The sequence below is a fragment of the Mustela nivalis genome (assembly GCF_964662115.1).
Source record: "Mustela nivalis genome assembly, chromosome: 1".
Lineage (NCBI taxonomy): Eukaryota > Metazoa > Chordata > Mammalia > Carnivora > Mustelidae > Mustela > Mustela nivalis.
Window position 1 is genome coordinate 34130391 of NC_139020.1, and position 23676 is coordinate 34154066.

Genomic DNA, 23676 nt, shown 5'->3' on the forward strand with positions numbered 1-23676 from the left:
TGAAGACCAGAATAAAAAAGTTCTTCAGGTTTTTAGTCTTAACTGTTGAGGGAGGGTGGGGATGTAGGGAGGGGAAAAAATACTTAGAAGTGGGAAAACATACTCTATGAAACATGAGATTCTTAGTCACAAACTCCAGAGGATTTAATTTTCTCCATGGAAATAAAAGAGCATTTTGGTATGTGTGTTAAGTTATTTTATAGGGTACATTTTAGCACCGTATGTAAGAGACTGTCTAAAAATAACCAGGAGAGCTTTTTTCCAAGTGGAAATGGATTATACAGTCTGTAAACTATCACTTGTTTACACTGATGGTCTTGGTGACAGAAGAGCATCCGTATACATTTATATAGTCAAATAGGCTGGAACATTTCAAGGCATCTGTTTCCATGTGGTTCTGTATTTAAATAGGCACTTCTCATAGAGGAAGCTAAGTAGAACTTTAAAGCCTTCACTCCCGCTCTGTTAATAACAAAAATCTCTCATTAGGCTCTTCTCCTAGGTTCTACATTTTACTCAGGGACAACAGAGTTGGCCATTCTAACTGCAGCATTTTCGATATGTTATTAACTTGACAGTCACATTTTTTTTTTCTTTTTACCATCAGCAAATATTTTGGAGCAAAATGAGGCAGGCTCATGCAATCTTGTCTTTCTTCAGAGAACATTTTGACACTAACAGGCATGTTAATGAAGTGTTTCTGGATTAAGCTGTGATGTCATAGTGCTTTTGTGTGTGATGGTTTTGGACTGAACTTAAAATTAGCCTACAAGGAATATCTACATTGAGGAGGAAAATAGATAACACCATGTCTTGAGAATATGGAAGTTTTTAAGGTAGGAAAACATGGAATGAATGTCTATAGGAATATCTCTCTAGATATTCAAAAATACAATTGTCAACAAAATATTTTATAGATGTTTAAAATTGACTTCTGTCTAAAGTCCAGAGATCTTAATGTTGATGTTTTTTTTTTTTTAAGATTTTATTTATTTATTTGACAGACAGAAATCACAAGTAGGCAGACAGGCAGGCAGAGAGAGAGAGGGGGAAGCAAGCTCCCAGCTGAGCAGAGAGCCCGACATGGGGCTTAGTCCCAGGACCCTGGGATCATGACCTGAGCTGAAGGCAGAGGCTTTAACCCACTGAGCCACCCAGGCACCCAATGTTGATGGTCTTTAAAGAGAACTCCCCTAACCTGATTCTTTTTTATTTCTTTTGGTAAGAGTTTCATTGCCATTAGAAGTATTTTCAAGTTAAGAAGATAAGAAGATTGACTCATTTTCTCACTATGTAAATGCTTTAGTGGCCAAGTCTGTTCGAAATGTGGCCTCAAGACAGGAGAAAGAGCAAGTGCATACAGAGACATGATCATCAGAGAACAGGTGGTGAGTGAATAAAGAGTTCACACAGCTTCCCCGTGCTTGAACATGTCTGTGAACCACTCTGAGATACACTAGAACAGCTCCTGGATGGCTGTGCTATTGCACCTGAAGGTGGAAGACATTTTTAGCCCTTGAGGTGGTGTGTCATAGATGGCTATCTTATGTTTTTAGGGATCCACTCAATGAAGTAGCTGCTGTTCTTGTCTTGGACGTTCAGCATCTGCTCATCCACCTTCTTCATGGGCATGTGGCCCCTGAATACTGCAGGTGCGGTCAGGTAGTGGCTGTAATGTTCTTGGCATCAAACACGTGCTGGGTGAGCTTGGCCACTGTCAGCGCCATGTACTGTTGGCTGCTCCAGCTGGTCAGTGGGCTGAAGCCGGGCATGCAGAATTGCAGTCAGAGGCAAAGGACCCTATTGATAGCCATCTTGTATGGGTCAGCATTGAGCTGTCCAGGAAAAGGCAGGCATCTGGTGACCCCACTCATGGTGGCTGACACCAGGTGGTTGTCGTCCCCATGGGTGGGTATGGTCAGTTTCAAAGTTCCAAAGCAGATGTCATAGGGGGCCTTGTTATCAATCCAATAGCTTTCAGTCTGGGTTATCTATGAGCCAGTGGGCTGAGATCATGACATCATAGGGCTCCACCACCCTGTCCCACCAGTTGGTTGAGGGCGCCACACTGAATGTGTTCATGATCCCGTCTGGGCACATCTCCCCAATATTGCTGATGAAAAGGGTACCCATCCCAGGCTCAGTCACCCTACCTGGGGAGTGGGTCAGCTGGAAGCCCTGCAGGCAGTCACAGATTTAACATTTTTTCCTCACAACTTCCAGCCCAGAGTTGATCAGCTCTTCACCCTCTGTGTAGTGCCCCTTGGCCCACTGTTCTGCGTAACTCTGACCGGAAGCCATGTTGTCTGAAGATTTGCCCAAAGGGTCCCAAGCACAGGGAGACCATAGTGCCCAGCTCCAGGTCCACAAGCACAGTGCAGGGCACGCAGTTGCCGCCGACGGTGTTCTTGGAGTACTCGTTGATCTGCTCCAGCTTCGGATCGCTCTCACTGTGGTAAATGCTGGCAATGTCGATGCCATGCTTGTCGCTGATGACCTTCCGAATTTGGCGCGGATCTGGTTTCTGCACTGGCTGGCCTGGAGGGGCAAGATCTTCCTCGGGGCAACAGCCACAGTGGAGCTGGCGGAAGAACCACACAAGAGCCCAGGAGCTGGCGCGGGAGTGCCAAGAGTGACTTTTTAAACTTCAGAATGAACTTCCCTGCTATGACTGACTATATTTTCTAATTCGAAGAATTATAAGTTTTCACAATAAAAGAATAAGCTTTTAGTATACTTTGATTTTGAGCTTTATGCCTCATCCGTCTGCCACATAGGTGTATTCTAGTTGGCATCCTGATAATAGCCTGCACACTATGTGCAGGTTAAAATGTACTACTAATTAAATCAACTTAGTACTTATACTAGGGAAACTGACACAGTATAGATATGTTTTAAAATTTATACTTGTCTAATAAAAAATAGAAATGGTCAATAACAAGAAATCTAATTTCAGGAACTTTAAAATCTATTTGGTATTACTAACTAGAAAATGTCCCTTTTATTTAGTTGGCGTGTTGGCACAAGTAAACCTTCCTTACTTTCTCCTCTAAAAAGACTGAAGATTATTTCACTAAAGGCAGGATCCCCATCATCCATTTAAAAAAAAAAAAATTATCCTCTGTACCCAAAACAGGGTTTGTAGATAGATAGTAGGCCAGCAAATACTTATAGAAATGCAGAAGCTGTAATTTAGTACTTCCCTGTGGTTTTAAATAATATTACACAAATAATATTACAAAGGCAAAAATAATAGAATAAAATTTAAATGACCAAATATTTTAATTTGTTTAGAGTTATATGTATATTCCACTTCTGTGAGAGCTAAGAGAAGGTCACAGAAAAAAAAAATCAGAAGATGGATGCAGCTACTTTTTTGAAAAGATCAAGTGCCACTGAATTCCTAGAGTAACAGAAAGTTATATTTAGAAGTAGACTTAAGATATGACAGTTCATGACATGGTATTTATTAAGGAACACACTTCACATATGGGAGTTGACTTTTTGCTCTAGCATGCCTTGCCTTGCACCTCCTTTATACAGAACAAACAAAAAAATGCTTTTGTACATGACAGTGTGGCAGGGTTTTTCAATTTGATTCTCTGATGTAGTTGTAAAAAGGCTTTAAGTAGTTATCCACTGCATAAGTTGCCATTTCAATATTTATATAAGCCAAATATACCATAGGCATCAACAATGCATTGTGTTACTGAAAGCTTTTGATTTTTTGTTTGTTTGTGTGTTTGTTTCTTATTTGAACATACACCTAGTAATCATCCAATACTTTCCTCATGGACCGCCATCGTTATGCTCCTGTTAGCTGATGGTAGAAATGCTAGCTGTCGAAAAGTATTTCTCCCATTCTTCCATTATAGCTTTGCTGCTGGGCATGTGGTTGCCCAGCTAGAAACCATATTTTTCAGACTCCCTTACAGCTAGCTGGATGTGGTCCTTTAGCTACATTTTCATTAATGGAATGTTACTAGAAGTGAAAGTGACACTTCTAGCTATGGGTCTTAAAGTACTGTGTATGTGAATTTTTTATACTTTCCCTTTCCCATGAGGTGCAGCAGGGTCACTTTTGGGATTCCAATAAGAAAAAGTTACATCTGTATTTTTAAATCTCTGTTTTATGAGTATCTTATTAAACCAGCTTAGGTGTCTCCCTAATACAGGTGGGCCCAGCCATAGTTTTAGCTCTCCTTGGTCCCAAATGAAACCAAACTATTAACTCATTATTTTAGATGCTGGCACTTTCCTTTGAAAATGAACCTCAGGGAGCACCTGGTGGCTCAGAGCGTTGGGCCTCTGCCTTCGGCTTAGGTCATGGTCTCAGGGTCCTGGGATCGAGCCCCACGTCGGGCTCTCTGCTCGGCGGGGACCCTACATCCCCCCTCTCTCTGCCTTCCTCTCTGCCTACTTGTGATCTCTCTCTCTCTCTGTCAAATAGATAAATGAAAAATCTTAAAAAAAAAAAAAGAAAGTGAACCTCAGAACATTTAATTTTAATATACTGAAAGGTGAATTGTATTGGAGGAAATATATTCATTTTGGTAGTAATCATATAAAGACAAGTAGTAACTGTTGGATAGAATTTCAGGCCAAGTTGAAGTGAAAATATTTAGGAAGTGAAAATATAATGAAAATATTTAAGTGCTGTGTACAAGCGAATTCCATTTAATAGGACACTGGGAATTCCAGCTCTACACAGTGCTGCTCTCTAACACTGATACTAAAAGAGAAAAGCCAAAAAGAGACTTGGTACTTTACATGATCTTTACTGCAAGTACCCTAGAGGCTCTAAATGACCTTCAGGCTTCAAAATCTTATCATTATCCAACAATTCCACTTTGCTTTGGGCAACTGTATGGACTATCGCTTCCCTGACTTTAAATGGACTGGTATAGAGTTCATTTAATGATGGATGTATTATTCAACAGGTGTGTATTAAATGAACGAGTGAATAGATATTTACTGAGAGCTTATTGTGAGTCAGGCACTATTCTATTAACCAGAGATTCAATGATGAACCAAAGAGACAAAGTTGTTGTCCTCATGGAGCTTGTATTTCAATCGACAGAGACAGAAAAATACATGAGTAAACAAATAAAAACATTCAGATATTGATAAATACTGTGGAAGAGATAAAAATGGGTGCTATAATAGGGAGTGACCCAGGATGAGGATTCTTTACATAGGATTTCCCCAAATTCTTCTCTGCTAAGGTCCTATGAAGCTGAGATCTAGACGGTAGTAGAGGCAGTCATTGGAGAACTAGGAGAAAAGTGTGGGCAAGGAGGATGATAGGTGCTAAGTCTTTGGTGGGGGATTCACTTCAGTTTTGGTGATATGCATATGGTATTTAACTAATTATTATATAATAATAAATAGCATTTGAGTGATATCAAAGTACATATCAGAAGTATCAATAGTTTTACTGAGAGCCTAAATTAAAATACACAGAACTTTGTCTTCATTTTGTTTAGTATTGGATGTTGTGTGAATTAGGTATGCAGATTTTATAACTGCTGGCAAAGGGTTATCATCTAAAATAAATTTAAACAGGGGGTCTTGTTCAGCATAATAGTTTATTTTCTTTACATTATTTTTCATGCAAAATTCATTATGAAGTATTATTTTGTGAGGTTTGACTGGTACAGTTAAGATGTAACTACCTTTAACTACATAAAACAAAAATAAATAAAAAATTTAGAAAGATTTATTTATTTAGTAGAGAGAGAATGACAGAGCAGGTGGAGGGGCAGACAGAGAGAAGGAAAAACAGATTCCCCACCAAGCAGGGAGCCTGAGGCGGAGCTGGATCCCAGGACTGTGGGATCCTGACCTGAGCTGAAGATAACAGCCTGAGTCACCCAGGTGCCCAGTACATAAATAAAATTTAATAAAATCTCATTAACTGTTGTAACTTTATTTTTAATTGCACGTACAAAAAAAAAAGGGCTGGAATGATCAAATGAGCAATTGAAGAAATCTGAATTTAGATGAAATATCTAATAGATATAATTAAATAACAGAAAATAATTTAGCAAATGGAAGAAAATCTGAGGTCTCTCTTGAACAATGCATATCAGAAATTATTGAAAAATCCTGGAAATACACAATCTATTTTTCTGTAAAAATCTCCAAAAATCTGAACTTTAGCACTTCTAAGCATAAACCTATTAAAATATCATAAGAAATGCAATCAGTATCTTGTAGAAACTAAGAAGGACAATTTTACTGCTGAGTAGAGTATCTTTGACCTGGAAAACAATATAAGGATTTTTTTTTTTAAATGACTCCCAGCAGTTCTTTTAATAAGTTCAGGTAAATTGGAAATCAAGAATGCAATATGGATCTCACTTTACCTCTATATCCTGCCTGGAATGCATGAAAAAATCAAAATAATATTTGCCATAATACAACATGAGCCAAGCTATGAAATTTAATGTTCCAAAGAAGATTCAGCATGCCTGAACAAGAATACAATGAAGAAAAAGTTACTATAATTATGAAACTTATGACCATTAAGTTATTTATGTTGTACATATTTGCTGCATCTTTTTGTAAACCTTTAAATAAGCAATCTAAGAAAATAATTTACCGGGAAGTGACTGAGATAAACACAGATAAGAAATTAAAATGAATTATTTGTCAGCTACTGTATAGTAACATTAGATTTAATTCTACTATTGAAATTGCCTGTGTATTGCAAACAGTTAGGAAACACTTTCTCATATGATCAACATCTATTTCCAAAAGTGCAGTCATGGATAATACGCAAAGTTACAAATCACCATGGACTTCCTTTAGGAATCAATCCAAGAAGTATTCAAACAGATAACTTTTAATAAGTCAAGTTCCAGCTGTGAACTTCAAGACAATCATAAGAGATAAACATAAAGAGCCAGGCATAATACAAAATAAGTAAGTCCTCTAAAACTGGAAATCTGCAGAGTTCTAAATCCTCAGGAATCCATAGGATGTCCACAAATGCATTTAGAGGGCAAGATGTTCAGAGCTAATATAAAATCTGACTCATTATCTTACTGTAATTTTGTATTTCCACTTACAAGAATTCTAAATAGAGGGTAGCTAGAATAGCTGCATTAATCTAAACTTCTTTTCCATCAAAAGTTCATTACAAGCGCCCTTGGCTCTGTTCTCATCCCTTCATCCCTGCACATCTCTTCTGCATGACTTCAAAGAGAACTCTCCACACAGGAGATAGAAAAGGGAGGCTGGGGGATGAGACCAGGGCCACCTCTATTAAGAAAGAGGCTTAATTAAGTACATATTTGAAGAGTGCCTTTGACATGAAAAAGCAGTAAGAAAATTCAGTACTATTAACACTGAATGAGAAGTGCTTGGTCCTGGGAGCAAAGCCTTATAGAGATTAAGAAAAAAGTTTATATTCTCCTCCTCCAGGCAAGCATTTTTCAATGGGGTTCTTTATTGATTTGTCATCCTAAGAGACTCTGTAAATCTAGCATCTGCATATCGATTACTGGTTTGGATGGAGGAAGAGGAAGCAGAGAATAAAAGATACATCTTTCTTAAATCTGAATAAAACTACAGAACGCATGCTTCAAATGTGTACTCATTTCTTTATACAAGGACTTATTATATGTGTAGAATTTGGAGAAGAACAGTTTGTATAATAAAGGATGAACTTTATTTTCATTTGTTACTTAACAGAAATTTAACTGGTATGTTATTATCAAAATGACCAATATTAACATAACAGCGCTGGAAAATTGGAAACACTGTTATTCCACAGATATACAATTCTAAAGTAAGATGCCAGATCGAAATGCAAATTATCCAAGAAAAATAACTGGTTAGAAGGCTCTTAAACCTACAATGAAAGGATTGGGGAAAAAGAAGTGCAGAGTAGGAAGAGAATATTTGTGCAGAGATTGCCTTCAAGAGCTGGTTCTGGATTCTTAGTTCCACGACCCATTCCAAGGATGAGGAATGGGACTTCCCTTTCCTCTGCCTAAAACCCAGAAAGGGGAGCTTCACCGGAAGTTCTGGAGAGCTTGTATATGCTTTTATAATTTGGGGGACCCTTTGGTCTGCCATCTGACAAATGCTCTGACATTCTTCAGGGCAAGTTCATGGTTCTCTGAGATGGTGGGGTTGAGAGAAAGAAGAGGGTTCATTTGTGAAATAACTGCATTCTCACCTGTGGAAGGGCAAAAAAGATCACAAGATTTTTCTTTATTTTTTAAAGAAAATATTTAATTAATTTATTTGACAGTCAGAGATCACAAGTAGGCAGAGAGGCAGGCAGAGAGAGAGAGAGAGAGAGAGAGAGAGAGAGAGGGAGATGGGGAAGCAGGCTCCCTGCTGAGTGGAGAGCCAGATGCAGGGTTCGATCCCAGGCCCTGGGATCATGGCCTGAGCCGAAGGCAGAAGCTTTAACCCACTGAGCCACCCAGGTGCCCCCAAATTTTTCTTTAGACCAGATGGAGATGACAAGGATGGAGCCATCCTAGAGCTGTTTTGAATTCTGTTGAGCTCTATTTCCAGGATAGACCACAGGACTCTTAACTGGTAGTCTCTGTACAAAGTAGATACCTGAGGAATTTGAGGTGAGGGAGAGGCAGGGATCTGAAGAAAAGTTATTGCATGGGTACCCACAGATATTGCAGACAGAGGAGGCTAGCCTCCAACAAGTCCACAGAAGTTTTAAATGTCTCCCAGGCCAAGTTCCTGCAATGCCATCTTATGATGCCACCTCTCCCAGTAAGAACTTCCCTTTCCCCCATTTGGCTTCCTCTCCTGTTAATTTAGGAGTGGTATTTACAGGAACAGGTGAGTACAGGATGAGGTGAGTGAGAGAGAAAGACTGGTTTCCTATATCCTTCCCACCCCCCCAAAACCAGGCTCTGGGTGAAAAGAGAAAGTAAGATAAGTCAAGGTGGGGGTTTTGGTTACTGGGGACTGAACAGTGTGATTTGTGACACAAGACCATTATGTTTGTGACATAAACAGACTATACAACCTGTAATTATCTAAAACTAACAAAAGTTTCATCCAGTATCAAGTGAAAACTACTCTCAATAGTAAAGAAAAAATAGTGGGATGAAAAGATACAGTTTTTGTTTTCAGTTTGCCCCATGATTCAAACTGACTAAAAATGAGACATGTCTGTTATATTGCTATGTAATCAAATTAATCACTATAGGACACAAACTTATTATTCTTTAAAATTAAAATATGATTTTAAAAGCAGAAAGAGCAACAGTTGAATAAAAACCTCACCAAATTCTTCAATTTTATCTTAAAATATTATAGACAAAAGAGTTCACTATTTATAATTATACTTAGAAGACCAATTATTCAGTGACAAACCAAGAAGTAAAAGATAATTCATAGTAACTATCACATATACATAATAACTATTTTAAAACTCAATTTGTTAGAAACAAAGAATTACATGTTAGACAAATTTAAGTTCTTCAGTGGAGACCTGTCAGCCATTATCTAATGGTTCAGATGGAAGATATGCAACCATTTGGTGGAAGGTTGGCAAGATGACCCCTTGTAAAAGACTTTCAGGGCTCTATTTGTTTGAGTCTTCAATGCAGACATTAATAAGCAGACATCTATCCATGGAAACCTAAATATTTACCAGTTCTACCATGTTGTTCTGGTTGTGAACTTTCAGTCAACTGAAGTTACTCTGCCATGATCTATGAAACATCAACATTTTTGTGATGAATAGATTTCACTTATTGGAATCAGATTGGGCAATAGTACTTTGATTCTATTAATTAGCTTCCTTGCTTAAGTATAAAACTGAGTTTCTATTTTTATGCTTTAGAGATCAAAGCCTAGGATAGAAGGGGATGTTATTGACATAGTAGCAAAGAGACAAATAAGGCTGGAGCTGCAAAGAACAGTTTTTAAAAAGTGGTTCTGTGCAATCCTTGGTTAGTAAATAACATCTGTACAAACAGTTACTCATGCAACTTGTATTATTTTGTTTTTTGAAGTTATTTTCAGGATTGACCTAGAGCTTAGAAAAATGACTGACAAATGAATCAGTTTTGAATCTGTCAGTTTTAACTCACACTGTCGGGCTCAGACCTTCATCTTTCAACTGGATTTTGACAATACCTTCTTTTCCCCTTACTTCCCTTTTTTTAATGTTGCTCTCCTCTCATGGACCCTCCACTGTATTGGCAGATTTTTTAAAAAGGTTTTGTTTATTTTTAGAGAGAAAGGGAGTCTGAGAGCACAAGTGGGGGGAGGGGCAGAGGCTGAGGGAGAATCTCAAGCAGACTCCCTGCTGACTGTGGAGCCCAACCTGGGGTTGAGATCATGACCTGTGTGGAAACCAAGAATTGATTGCTTGCTTAAAGGACTGAGCCACTCCTGTCCCCTGACAGATTATTTTCTAATGAAAATCTGTTAACAATTCTCCTTTATTCAAAGTAAATTTTGGGCCTTCCATTACCTAAAGGAGTGTTTCTCAGAATTTTTTTTTTTTTAATGTCTAACGTACATATTAATATGGAACTAGCTCAGGAACAGTTAGCTTCAGTCTCATTAGTTATTTGCTCTGCTGTTTTTCTTCCCACTCACTCAAAAAAACATTGAAATGCAAGGGACTAAGAGAGAAAGTAGAAGAATAAGCCTTTTTTATTAAAAGGTATAATTTGTGTCATCAATTACTGATATAATAACATATCAAGACACTATAGTTTAAAAAATCCACTGGGCTCTAGGATAAATCCAAACTACTCAGTTTGGTGTCCATGGTTCTAGTCAAACTAATTATCTGCTCCTTTCTCAGTCATATCTACCCCTGACAGGGAAATAATACAAATTATACTGGAGGTGAGAATTTTGTGGGACAGAGGAACATATAAGAATAGGCTAAAGAACAACAGACTTTTTGGACCTCACAGTTCAGCTAAAGTTAGTTCCACCCATGAATCTTCCATACATCTTCAGGAATCTTTTTAACTGGGCATTGTTATGTTATTGGCAGCCATTCAGTTTATAATCCTGATAGTATAATAGAATTTAAAATATGATTCTAGGACATAATTGCTAAACTTCTTAGTAACTCAGGAGATTAGAGCTTCATAATTTTAATTTCATAGTCCTGTACATTTTTTACTAGCATGTTAACTTTTAGAGTGGCAGAGAGTCACTATTAACTAGATTTCAGATATTAATATTACATTTAAATAACTTATATATTTAAAATAAAGTATTCATAATTCTATACCTATGAGATTCACAAAAATAAGATTAATTATTATATCTGTAGGTAGAGTAATTTATCAGATATGATGGTGAATTTCTGTCTCTAAGATCATTTATCTTTCAATGTTCTGTTCTAAACTGAATGAGTGAAATTTTCCACTTTGATATCAAAAAACACTTTCTTAGCTAAGGATTCAGTGAAACTAAAATATCCTCAAATTTCTATGTTATAAAAAGAAAAAGTTCACATTTGTAAATTCCACATGCATCTTTTTAATACACATTTTCCGTTTTAGGTTTAATTTACTTTTTAAGCCATCATTTCACAATTATATGTTACTTTGAGTATACTTTTTTATGAAGTTTTCCATCTTCCTAATTAAATTATGGTTTCTTTAGAGAAAGGAATATACATTCTAGCTCTCTGTGTTCCAAATATATAGCTCAGTGCTTTGGGGATACTAAGGCAAATTTAGTTTAGAGGAAACTAATTTTGAGAAGAAAACTTGTGAGATTTTTTTTTCAACATGACTCAACGTCATTACCAACAAATGTTTGGATGCAAGAACGATCTTTTATATGGAGTGTTTTGTGGCACTTTCCCTCAAAGAATTTATAATCTTTTTATAGAGGCAAGCTGCATAGCTGCATACCCAAGGCTCATTCATTGTATGTTTTCATTAAAGCACAGAGACAGGACCCATGGGCAGGAAGAGTTGCACGGGGATTGTGAGGAACAATTGATTATATGTTTTTAAGGCTCATTCTTAAAACAATATGGACATGAAGAGTTGGAAGAATTCCACAGAAGGATGTGACCAATCTAGATAGTGTTGCCAGAGAAACTTTTAGGTATCTGGATGGAATTGAATCAATTCTTTGCAATTTCTGCGCTTGGAACTTTTAAAATTCTCTCAGGTAGGGCTTCCCTTGGCACATGTATGTATGAACATACCACAGATAGCATTTTGAGAATTAGATCCCCCTTTATTTTTTTAATTGCATGACCATATTTTCTAATAGGAAGTCATGCACATTTTGTAATGTGAAGTGTTAAATTTACAAAGAGCTCCAATTAAGGATATGCGAATACTGCAATCAGACTTACTCCTACCTTTGCTTTGGCAGTGAAAAAGTCCAAAGACCAGCAGTTGGAGAAAAATAGTGCTAAAGGCCTTCATTTATAAAACTTAATGAAAGGTAAATTATTTCTATTGCAATGGGCAATATTTCAGCAGTCTTAGACCATTATAGCTAAGCCTTATAAGTGAGACAATAACAAAAGCTTCTGATTTCTGATTTTGGTTTCATTAAATCCCAAGACAGAGTAAGTTCTGAGAGCTCTCAAAGTAGTGTATCACTTCGACTCCATCCCTAGTCTATTTTATTTCAAAGCCCATATTCTTTCCAGTTTATCATATTACAAATTAATCTGGTCATTTATGTATGCATGCGCATGTACACACACACACACGGGCACACAAATGCGTGCTTACACACAGAGACTTAACTTTTCTAATAGTTTTGGAAAACATTCAAGGCACAAAAGATTTCTCTTAGTTGATCAATACTATGTTAAAAATTACATAATGAAGATTCCTATCTTAATTGTTCCTGTTGAATCTTTGTATTTCTATAGTCATAAATAATATATATTCATTTATGCATTCACTCATACACTCTGCTCAGTGCTGAGGATGACTAAGGACCTTTTTCTGTGTCCTAGAAACTGACTTGGCAATTGGGAAAAATAAATATATAAACAACTATGGGGTACAGGTAATTAAGATGAAAGTAGGTTTTAGATTCAGTGAAGAAATAAGAGAGAGTGGTCAGTCATTAGATGTGAGTTATAGTCAACTGGAGTCTCTATTTTGTGTGCTTGCTGTACAGATAAGACGGTCTTGTTACAAGGTCCTTTTCATAACTACGGTTTACAAGGTCTTGGATGATATCTAGCACAGTTCTATCAAATGATAAATTTAGTTTTTTATCTTGTGCTTTTCTTTAGTTTATACATAATTCTGTCATAGACCTTGAAACATTTTGGTCTTTATTATTTGTTTTAAATGTTCTAACTTAACCAGAATAGTACCTTCTAAAGTCAGAGTTTTTTGTTTTTTTCTAGATTTTATTTATTTTTTGGTAGAAAGAGATTACAGGTAGGCAGAGAGGTAGGCAGAGAGAGAGGCGGGAAGCAGGCTCCCTGCTGAACAGAGACCCCACTGCGGGGCTAAATCCCAGGACCCTGGGATCACCAACTGAGCTGAAGACAGAAGCTTTAACCCACTGAGCCACCCAGGCACCCCAAAGTCAGAGTCTTTATTCTCTGTGTAGGTAAAGCCTAACATAAAATCAGAGTTATATAAGGCATCCAATAAATTTTCATAGATCAGATGAGATTAATGTCTTCATAAAACACATAGATTATATATGTACACATATATGTATATGAATATATATGCATACATACATAGTGATATGTATATATGTACATCTTTATTTGTGTGTGTTTAATACAGATTATATGTAAGGGAGAAAATTTACATAATTAAACAAAATTTAATCTGAATTTTATCCTAAAATTGATAATTATGAGAGATCAGGGACTAATAAGTCCATTTTGTATATTAAGAAACTAATGTTCAGAGAGACTGTCAGGACAAGTTCAGGTATAAAGCCAGAGCTAAGACACAGATTTACTGATTCCCAAATCAATGTTCTTCCATTTTATCATCCTAGTAAGTGCACTGACACAGGAAATAAAAATAATGACACCTATTTTTTCCTTTCACCCAAGGTTCTCAGCATGCCTTGCTAATTGTATATACGGTTAGAGAAAAGAAAGCTCAAATACCATCAGAATTTTGTCTAATTCACTCCACAGTCAGGGGCTGAGTCCAAAATACAGCCCTTCCTTCATTTTGATCAAAAGATCATATTGGCTATGCTAACCTATTAGTGTCTAGAGAAGCTGTGAGTTAAATTTTTGTGCTTCAAAGGATAAAAAGCATCATTTCTGTTTTGAGATGTTATTAAAAAAATTCTGCATGTAGGAGGTTCATTCAGCACACACTTCTAACATACTTTTAAATCCATCTTAAAATAGAAGTCTGTCTAGTTTCTCTGAATCTCTTATAAATTGCTAATGTCAATGCTAAGAATATATTATTTAGTTGGAACTTTTAAAAGCAGCACAGTTTATAAGTTAAGAATTATTATTACACAAGACCTCATTTAGGTTAATATAATGTAATGTTTAAGCACTTATATTTTCATCCTTATATTAGTCTTGGTAGGTCGTATCTATAAAAGATGCTTGGGATGCTATAGACATTCTTTAATTTCATCCTTTAGAGGAGGTGATGATTGCAATCAAGTATTTATAGATACCATCTCTGGCAATAAGTGTATATATGATAAAGTAATAACATATTAATATTAACAATATTAATATTAATTAGAAATATCAATTATAACTAAAATTATAGGGAAAAATTGCATCTTGAAAGTTTGGGTTAAACATGGTATGATACATGTATATTTAAATAAATGTAAATTTTTGCTCTTTGAGTCTTTTACTTAAATCCTCTAACATATCTGAATTAATTCAACCATTACTTTTTTATTGTATAGGTACTTTGGGATAGGCAGACTTAAGATAGATTTTCTCTTCCCAGAAATTATCATTAGTGATCAAATACTTAACTCAATCCCCAGGTAGTCTAATTTGGTTATAATGGCAAAAATAATGAGGTTGTTGATTTTGGTTCACATATTGACACTATTGTGTTGTTGCAACTATTAAACTGTGATACTTTTGGGGAGTCTCTTGTTGGTAAGTTGGGATTTACTGATCAAACTTCAGCAACACATTCAGAGATGATTGCTGCCATGATGCAATCCTTTATCCTCTATAGGGCACATCCACCTCAATGCCAACCCCTACTTTGCAATATTTTCCCAATGTGAGCACAAGTAATTTAATATTAATATTCAATATTTAATAATCAATTTAAAAACCATAATTACTGAGAACCTTAATATAATGGTGCTATGTTAATTGTGAGATTACAAAAATAAACATCATATGCCATGTTGTCAAGGAATTTTATTTTTTAAAAAAATTTATTATCTTAATTTTATTTTTTTCAGGATTCAAAGATTCATTGTTTATGCACCACACCCAGTGCTCCATGCAATACATGCCCTCATTAATATCTACTACCAGGCTCACTCATCCCTCCACTCCCCTCTCCTCCGAAACCCTCAGTTTACTTCTCAGAGTCCACAGTCTCTCATGCTTCGTCTCCCTCTCCAACTTATCCCGATTCACTTTTCCTTTCCTTCTCCTAATGTCCTCCATGTTATTCCTTATGCTCCACAAGTAAATGAAACCATATGATAATTGACTTTCTCTGCTTGACTTATTTCACTCAGCACATTCTCCTCCAGTCCTCCGTGTTGATACAAAAGTTGGGTATTCATCCTTTCTGATGGCTTTGAAATATCCCATTGTACATATATGGACAATATCTTCCTATCCATTTGTCTGTTGAAGGGCATCTTGGCTCTTTCCTCAAGATCAAGATACCTTGGAGTAAACCTAACCAAAGAAGTAAAGGATCTATATTTGAGGAACTACAGAACACTCATGAAAGAAATTGAAGAAGACACAAAAAGATGGAAGAACATTCTATGCTCATGGATCAGAAGAATAAACATTGTTAAAATATCTATACTGCCCAGAGCAATCTATACTTTCAATGCCATCCCAATCAAAATTCCACTGACATTTTTCCAAGTGCTGGAACAAATAATCCTAAAATTTGTTTGGAAACAGAAAAAATCCTGTATTGCTAAGGAAATGTTGAAAAGAGAAACAAAGTTGGGGGCATCATGTTGCCTGACCTCAAGCTTTACTACAAAGCTGTGATCACCAAGACAGCATGGTACTGGCACAAAAACAGATACATAGACGGTGGAACAGAGTAGAGAGCCCAGATACGGACCCTCAACTCTACGGTCAAATAATCTTCGACAAAGCAGGAAAAAATATACAGTGGAAAAAAGACAGTCTCTTCAATAAGTGGTGCTGGGAAAATTGAACAGCTATGTATATGAGAATAAAATTTGACCATTCTCTCACACCATACAGAAAGATAAACTCAAAATGGATGAAAGACCTCAATGTGAGGCAGGAATCTTTCAAGGGATTTTATGTTAATTAGAATAGAAAACATCTTTAGATCAACTATTATATAAGAAAGTGCATGGCAAATAAATTGAGGGTCATATAAGTATAAGAACAGCAATACTTTAAAAAAGCTGGATGTAAGATTGAGAGCCAGGATAATGTATTGGTTTTGAATCTTGCCTTTCTATATACTGCATTAGTTTAAATCTCAATTCAACTAGCTAAAAGTTGAATGACTTTGGGCAAGTTACTAGAACTTTCTCTTAGGTATATATTATGTATTACTTCTTCATAATTATATAACTAGTGATGATAATAACATATATGTACTTCAAAGGATTCTTGGCAGAATTAAATAAGTTAATATATGGAACAGTGCCCAGAATATAGAAATGGTATATGAGCATCAGCTATTAGTAGCAGTATACTGAATTAAGATCATAATGCATATGAAGTACTTAGCATAGTATATGTTTCCTAGTAACCAGTTGAAATTTTTAGTTTATCTTCATCATGATATATGCTGGGTTGCTATGTTATGTTTGGGCAAAATAAAATCAAACTCTCTCTCTATATATATATACACAACTATATATGATTACATTATATATACACACAGACTAACACTAGTTAGTATATAATTAATACTATGATACTTATAATAATATATTTTATATTAAATATGTATGTATTATATATTTTATAATTTTAATAATTAGAATAATATAATTATTATATAATGAATACTAGTTAGTATATAATACTAACATATATATATAGTTAGTAAGTAAGGATTAATATATTTGTATAACTACATCTAATTGAAGGAGAAACCATATATGCTGTGATGTGTTTAAGGGATAGGTTGTGAAAGTTATATGGAAAAGGGATAGTCTAGTATATTGATATTTGAGCAAATCACAGGGTGAGACACACAGAGTGAATGAAAAACATACTTGATATTACTTCTGTGTTCTGGCTCTGAAAAAGGTTGAATCTCAGTGTTAAACCTCAGTTTCCAAATGCTGGAAAAATAACTACATTTATTCCTAGTAAAATGACACAAGAGCTATTATGGTAGGATAAGTTCCAAAAAAAAAAAAAAAAAAAATGCCCTAGACCCTAGAACTTCCTCTCTCTACCAAAATAGCAAACAAAATAAACACTGCATCTCAAGTAAGATTGCATGTATTTGTGTTTTCATCAAAGAGTTGAAAGATTCATACCTGTTAACTTGCCAGTTTGTCTTGCAAAGAAATCAAAGGATTTTGGAGAATGACAGTGGATTATATATATATAACCACTGACAATGCTAGTTTCAGTTGCTATTCTAGGTAGGATTTCTTTACTGGAGCAAATCAGTACAGTATCTGGAAACTGGTATGCAAGTATGGATTTAGTAATGCTTTATTTTCTATCCCTGATATTAAGGACTACCAAAAGTGGGTTATTTCACCTGAAAGAGATAGCAGTACCCCTATACTTTCTGATTTGAGGACTATGTCAACTTTCCTTTCATGAACTAATCTGCAGGGATTTTCTTTATCCTGTTATTTCTTACAACATTGTGCTGATCTGCTTTTCTGTTATGTCACTATATTTATTGGATTTGGTGAGCAGGATTTAATAAATAATCAATATACATGGTAAGTCACATGCATACCAAAGGGTGAAAAATAACCTCAATGGAAACTGAGCAGATGGGAATTAGTTGTTAAGTGAAGTACTTCACACTGTGGTAGCAAGGGGAGGAATAGATCAAGGCAGACGTTGTGCAACATACACCTTTGACCCAGGCTTCAAAAGGTGAATGGTATTTTTATAGTTAGAGCTAGAGAAAGGAGAAAATTTTAAGTGGAGAGAAAAATATGTGGGTGAAGTGAAGTTAGAAAGTGAAGTAGCAGAAGAGCTGTTTTGGAAGCAGAGAACAGTAACGGGGGAAAAAAAAAGTACCTGGAAAGGCAAGTTGTGGGTTGAGTTGCCAAGATAAGAATTTTGATGTTTATTTTTGATCATGAGATTTGCATTTGAACTAGAGAAAATGTTTCAATAGACCTGTTAATGTACAAGAGGATTCTGGACTGATACAAGGGGGTGGTTAGACACGAGTGTTCTATTTTCTTTCCCTTTCCCCAATCCACTGGTCTTGGAAGTCTGAGGGGATGAGTATTATGGACCCCAAATTTAGAATGATACCTTTAACTGAACTATTTAATAAACATGGTAGATTTCTTTGCCTAGACTTTTAAAATCACAAGTAGTAGGAAAAAAAGACAAAATTCAAAATCACACTTGCATGAATGATAATGTCCATTGTTATGGCAATTGGTTGTGCCTTTTAGCTTTTATACTCTCTAAGTAACCAATCCTTTAGCAAGAGAATAGATTGAAAAGTATTGATTAGATATGTTATTTAGAAATGGTATGAAAAATAGGAAATTATTGATATTGCACTTGATGAAAAAACATTTCAATAAGTGGGCTAAACAGTAGATGTTACTGGTCGACTCTCAAGAACACTCACAGTTTAATAGATTTCTCACAGTTGCAACAGTGGAAGCAAAAGGAGTAGTGGCCGTGCTGGTGGTAGTAGGAATGCCATGGGTCCTATTCTTTTAGGAATTACATGCCAGTAACACTTCAAGCGATCATTCCAACTACAACCCTATGAACTAGAGACTATTGCCATCCCAATTTTACAGATGATGAATTTGTGACAAAGAGAGATCATTGACCGTGATCAAGGTCACACAGCTAGAAAGGGTTAAACAAAGCAAAACGTCCTTTGTGGTCTCAGAGGCTGCACCCATTTGCTATATAGTTGCCAAATAGTTGTACAGCTCCCCACTCATAAAAGCCTAATCAGCCTTAGGTGTAATTTCTCAAAATGGATTACAATTGTTTGTTTTTGTTTGTTTCAATGGATGAAAACAGCCTATATTTAACTATGTAATCTTTGCTTTATTAACATGTTTTTAGAACTCCATCTTTAATGAATAGTAAAGGTGACTGTGAAGTATTATCATTTATCCTTTTTCATTAGTCACAACAGTTACTAGTCTTTTCAAAATTTTTATGGCTTGTTTATTTTTACTTATTTATCGTTAATTGTTAATTTTTATTTTTTTAAAGATTTTATTTATTCATTTGAGAGAGAGAGAGAGTGAGCACGAGCAGGAGTGGGAGAGGCAGAGGGAGAAGCAGACTCCCTACTAAGCAGGGAGCCCCATTCAGGGCTCAATCCCAGGACCCATGACCTGAACCAAAAGCAGACACTTAACCAACTGAGCCACCCCAGGCGCCCCTATTTTTATTTTTAAAAAATAAACTTGGGACACCTGGATAGCTCAGACAGTTAAGTGTCTGAATTTTGATTACAGCTCAGGCCAGGATCTCAGGATCGTGGGGCCAAGCCCCACTCCTCGCTCAGCAGGGAGCCTACTTGAAAGTCTCTCTTCCTTATACTCTATCCTAACCCTGCTTCTTCTCTCTCTCAAATAAATAAATAAATCTTAAGAAAACTTTAGGACATAGTTTATGTACAATATTTATCAATTTTTAATGATGTATTTTGAAAAATGCATGTACATATTGAAAAATATAGATAGCCATATATTATATATAGTGTATTTCTACTACCTCAATAATTTAACTCACTAAGTAATAATTTAATTATTTAATAATTTAAATATTTTAAAATTTAAAATTAAAATGTTAAAAAAAATTAAAAAATTAGATATTTAAAATTAAATTTAAATAATTTAATTATTTAATAATAATTTAATCTTATCACTAAATCATCTCTGAGATCTCTCACCTCTGATGATTAGTGATAGGCTTTGTATCTTTAGTTTTTCCTTTTCTAGAATTTTATATAATCATTCTTTCACTTAGCATAATGTGTTAGCTATTATGTTGTATGCATCTGTAGCTTATTTGTTTATATAAAAGTATACTATAATTTATTTATCTATTCACATGTTGATGGACTTTTGGACTGTTTCCAGTGTTTGATTATTATAAATAAAGCTGCGTTGAACTTCAAAGTACAAGTTTAATCTCTCTCTCTCTCCCCTTTTTCACTTTAAAGTTCATAACTTATTTTGAAGGTCATACTTAATTTAAAATACTCTGAAGTTGTGATTTTTGGTTGATTTATTTCCAATGTTGCCTTCTTTGAATTACACTAATGACTTTATTTTAAGATTCAAGTTTTTGGCTTCATCACCAATTATGTAAATTTTTTTTGTTCTTGATGCTTTATGTTGATACTACTATATGACATTGTATTTTGTTTTTTAATTTTTTCATGTTCAAATATTTAAGCTCACTTGCAAATCCTATTTTAGTTCTGTCATGTAAGATAGCTAAGATTGGAGCCAATCTCTCTAGATCCTAATGCTGATAACTCAGATCTTGTTTGATAGATGTATAAGCTATGCCTAAAGACCAATGGTCCTGTGCCAGAAAGAAGGAGGACCAATTAGTAAATGAATAAATTATCCTTCTGTTTATAATTGAATTCCACAATCTAATTTTGTTTAAACAAAGCCTTACGCCTTTATCATGAGCATAGCATATTAAAGTGATGACTGATCTTTGGCTCCTCCTGTGAACTGTAAGATTCTAATATATTTAGAAACTTAGATACAGTTTTATTTATTGCTCACTATAATGGCTGATAATCAAGGCATAACCCTCTTAAATAAGCAATTCACTTTCAAAATTAAAGCACATGCATAAGAATAATTTTTGAATTTTCTAATTATTGTTCTCTCCTACAGATAATGAGAGTCAAAAGTTTTTGTCAGCTATGATTTGTAGGCACAGTACTCATTGTATTCTGACTCCTGTATACTTTACTATATTCTCTCTACTTTTCTCAAATAGGACATTTCCTGAAGACAGCATTAATAATCACATGTTTTTAAGAAAAAGTAAAATGTAGGGACAATAATCTAGGTTTTATTACTGAGAAAATCTTTACCAGACTGGTGATTTTTAAAAACATTTAACATTCTTGAGATAATTGAAGATTTTCTTTCAGTACAATCACATCTCATAGTATTTCTCTTTATGTAAGTAAATTTGTATTTTAAGCTAAAAATACAACATAGTTCTGTCATATCATATCATATTTATTATTAAATGATTTGAATTTTAACTGCACTTTTAACATCAGAAACCAAACATATATTGCAGAAATCTAGGGTCATCTATAAAGTTCAGGAGGCTTTTTGGAATAGTAAAATGAGTATAAACTTTAAGGAAAATGTCAATTTTATTCTTAGCAATCACAGTAAAAAATGAAATAGTTAAGGATAGCACATTTTGAAAGTTGAAAAAAAGGAAAACAGAAAATATTGCTTTTTTTGGTGTAATGCTGACATTGGAATAGGCTTACGAAGTTGGTTGTATGTTAACTTTTTTCTTCTTTCTTTTTTTAAATTTATTTTTTTATTTATTTTCAGCATAACAGTATTCATTATTTTTTCACCACCCAGTGCTCCATGCAATCCATGCCCTCTATAATATGGTACCCCAACCTCCCACACCCCCGCCACTTCAAACCCCTCAGATTGTTTTTCAGAGTCCATAGTCTCTCATGATTCACCTCCCCTTCCAATTTCCCCCAACTCCCTTCTCCTCTCTAACTCCCCATGTCCTCCATGCTATTTGTTATGCTCCACAAATAAGTGAAACCATATGATAATTGACTCTCTCTGCTTGACTTATTTCACTTAGCATAATCTCTTCTAGTCCCATCCATGTTGCTACAAAAGTTGGGTATTCATCCTTTCTGATGGAGGCATAATACTCCATAGTGTATATGGACCACATTTTCCTTATCCATTCGTCCGTTGAAGGGCATCTTGGTTCTTTCCACAGTTTGGCGACCATAGCCATTGCTGCTATAAACTTTGGGGTTCAGATGGCCCTTCTTTTCACGACATCTGTATCTTTGGGGTAAATACCCAGGAGTGCAATTGCAGGGTCATAGGGAAGTTCTATTTTTAATTTCTTGAGGAATCTCTACACTGTTCTCCAAAGAGGCTGCACCAACTTGCATTCCCACCAACAGTGTAAGAGGGTTCCCCTTTCTCCACATCCCCTCCAACACATGTTGTTTCCTGTCTTGTTCATTTTGGCCATTCTAACTGGTGTAAGGTGATATCTCAATGTGGTTTTAATTTGAATCTCCCTGATGGCTAGTGATGATGAACATTTTTTCATGTGTCTGATAGGATTGGAGGAGTGTCTGTTCATATCTTCTGCCCATTTTTTGATATGATTGTCTGTTTTGTGTGTGTTGAGTTTGAGGAGTTCATTACAGATCCTGGATATCACCCTGTTGTCTGTACTGTCATTTGCAAATATCTTCTCCCATTCTGTGGGTTGCCTCTTTGTTTTTTTTGACTATTTCCTTTACTGTGAAGAAGCTTTAAATTTTGATGAAGTCCCAAAAGTTTATTTTTGCTTTTGTTTCCTTTGCCTTTGGAGACATATCTTGAAAGAAGTTGCTGTGGCTGATATCGAAGAGATTACTGCCTATGTTCTCCTCTAGGATTCTGATGGATTCCTGCCTCACACTGAGGTCTTTTATCCATTTTGAGTTTATCTTTGTGTATGGTGTAAGAGAATGGTCGAGTTTCATTCTTCTACATATAGCTGTCCAGTTTTCCCAGCACCACTTATGGAAGAGACTGTCTTTTTTCCACTGTATATTTTTTCCTGTTTTGTCGAAGATTAATTGACCATTGAGTTGAGGGTCCATATCTGGGCTCTCTACTCTGTTCCACTGATCTATGTGTCTATTTTTATGCCAGTACCATGCTGTCTTGGTGATCACAGCTTTGTAATAAAGCTTGAAATCGGGTAACGTGATGCCCCAGTTTTATTTTTGTTTTTCAACATTTCCTTAGCGATTCAGGGTCTCTTCTGATTCCATACAAATTTTTGGATTATTTGCTCCAGCTCTTTGAAGAATACCAGTGGAATTTTGATCGGAATGGCATTAAAAGTATAGATTGCTCTAGGCAGTGTAGACATTTTAAAAATACAGAAAGGGAAATTAGAGAATCAATTCCATTTACTATCGCACCAAGAACCATAAGATACCTGAGAATAAACCTAACCAAAGAGGTAAAGGATCTGTACTTGAGGAACTACAGAACACTCATGAAAGAAATTGAAGAAGACACAAAAAGATGAAAGACCATTCCATGCTCTTGGATTAGAAGAATAAACATTGT

The 23676-nt window shown here is 35.5% G+C and overlaps 1 pseudogene across 1 annotated transcript in view; it reads right to left on the reverse strand.

Annotated features, from left to right (window-relative positions):
• Positions 1–1228: 1228 nt before the first annotated feature.
• LOC309841751 (tubulin beta-4B chain-like) overlaps positions 1229–23676 on the reverse strand; it is a 130838-nt pseudogene continuing 108390 nt past the window's right edge. Inside the window, exon 4 of the transcript in view lies at positions 1229–2645. The product of the transcript in view is annotated as a tubulin beta-4B chain-like (transcript). The remainder of the gene's footprint in view (positions 2646–23676) is intronic.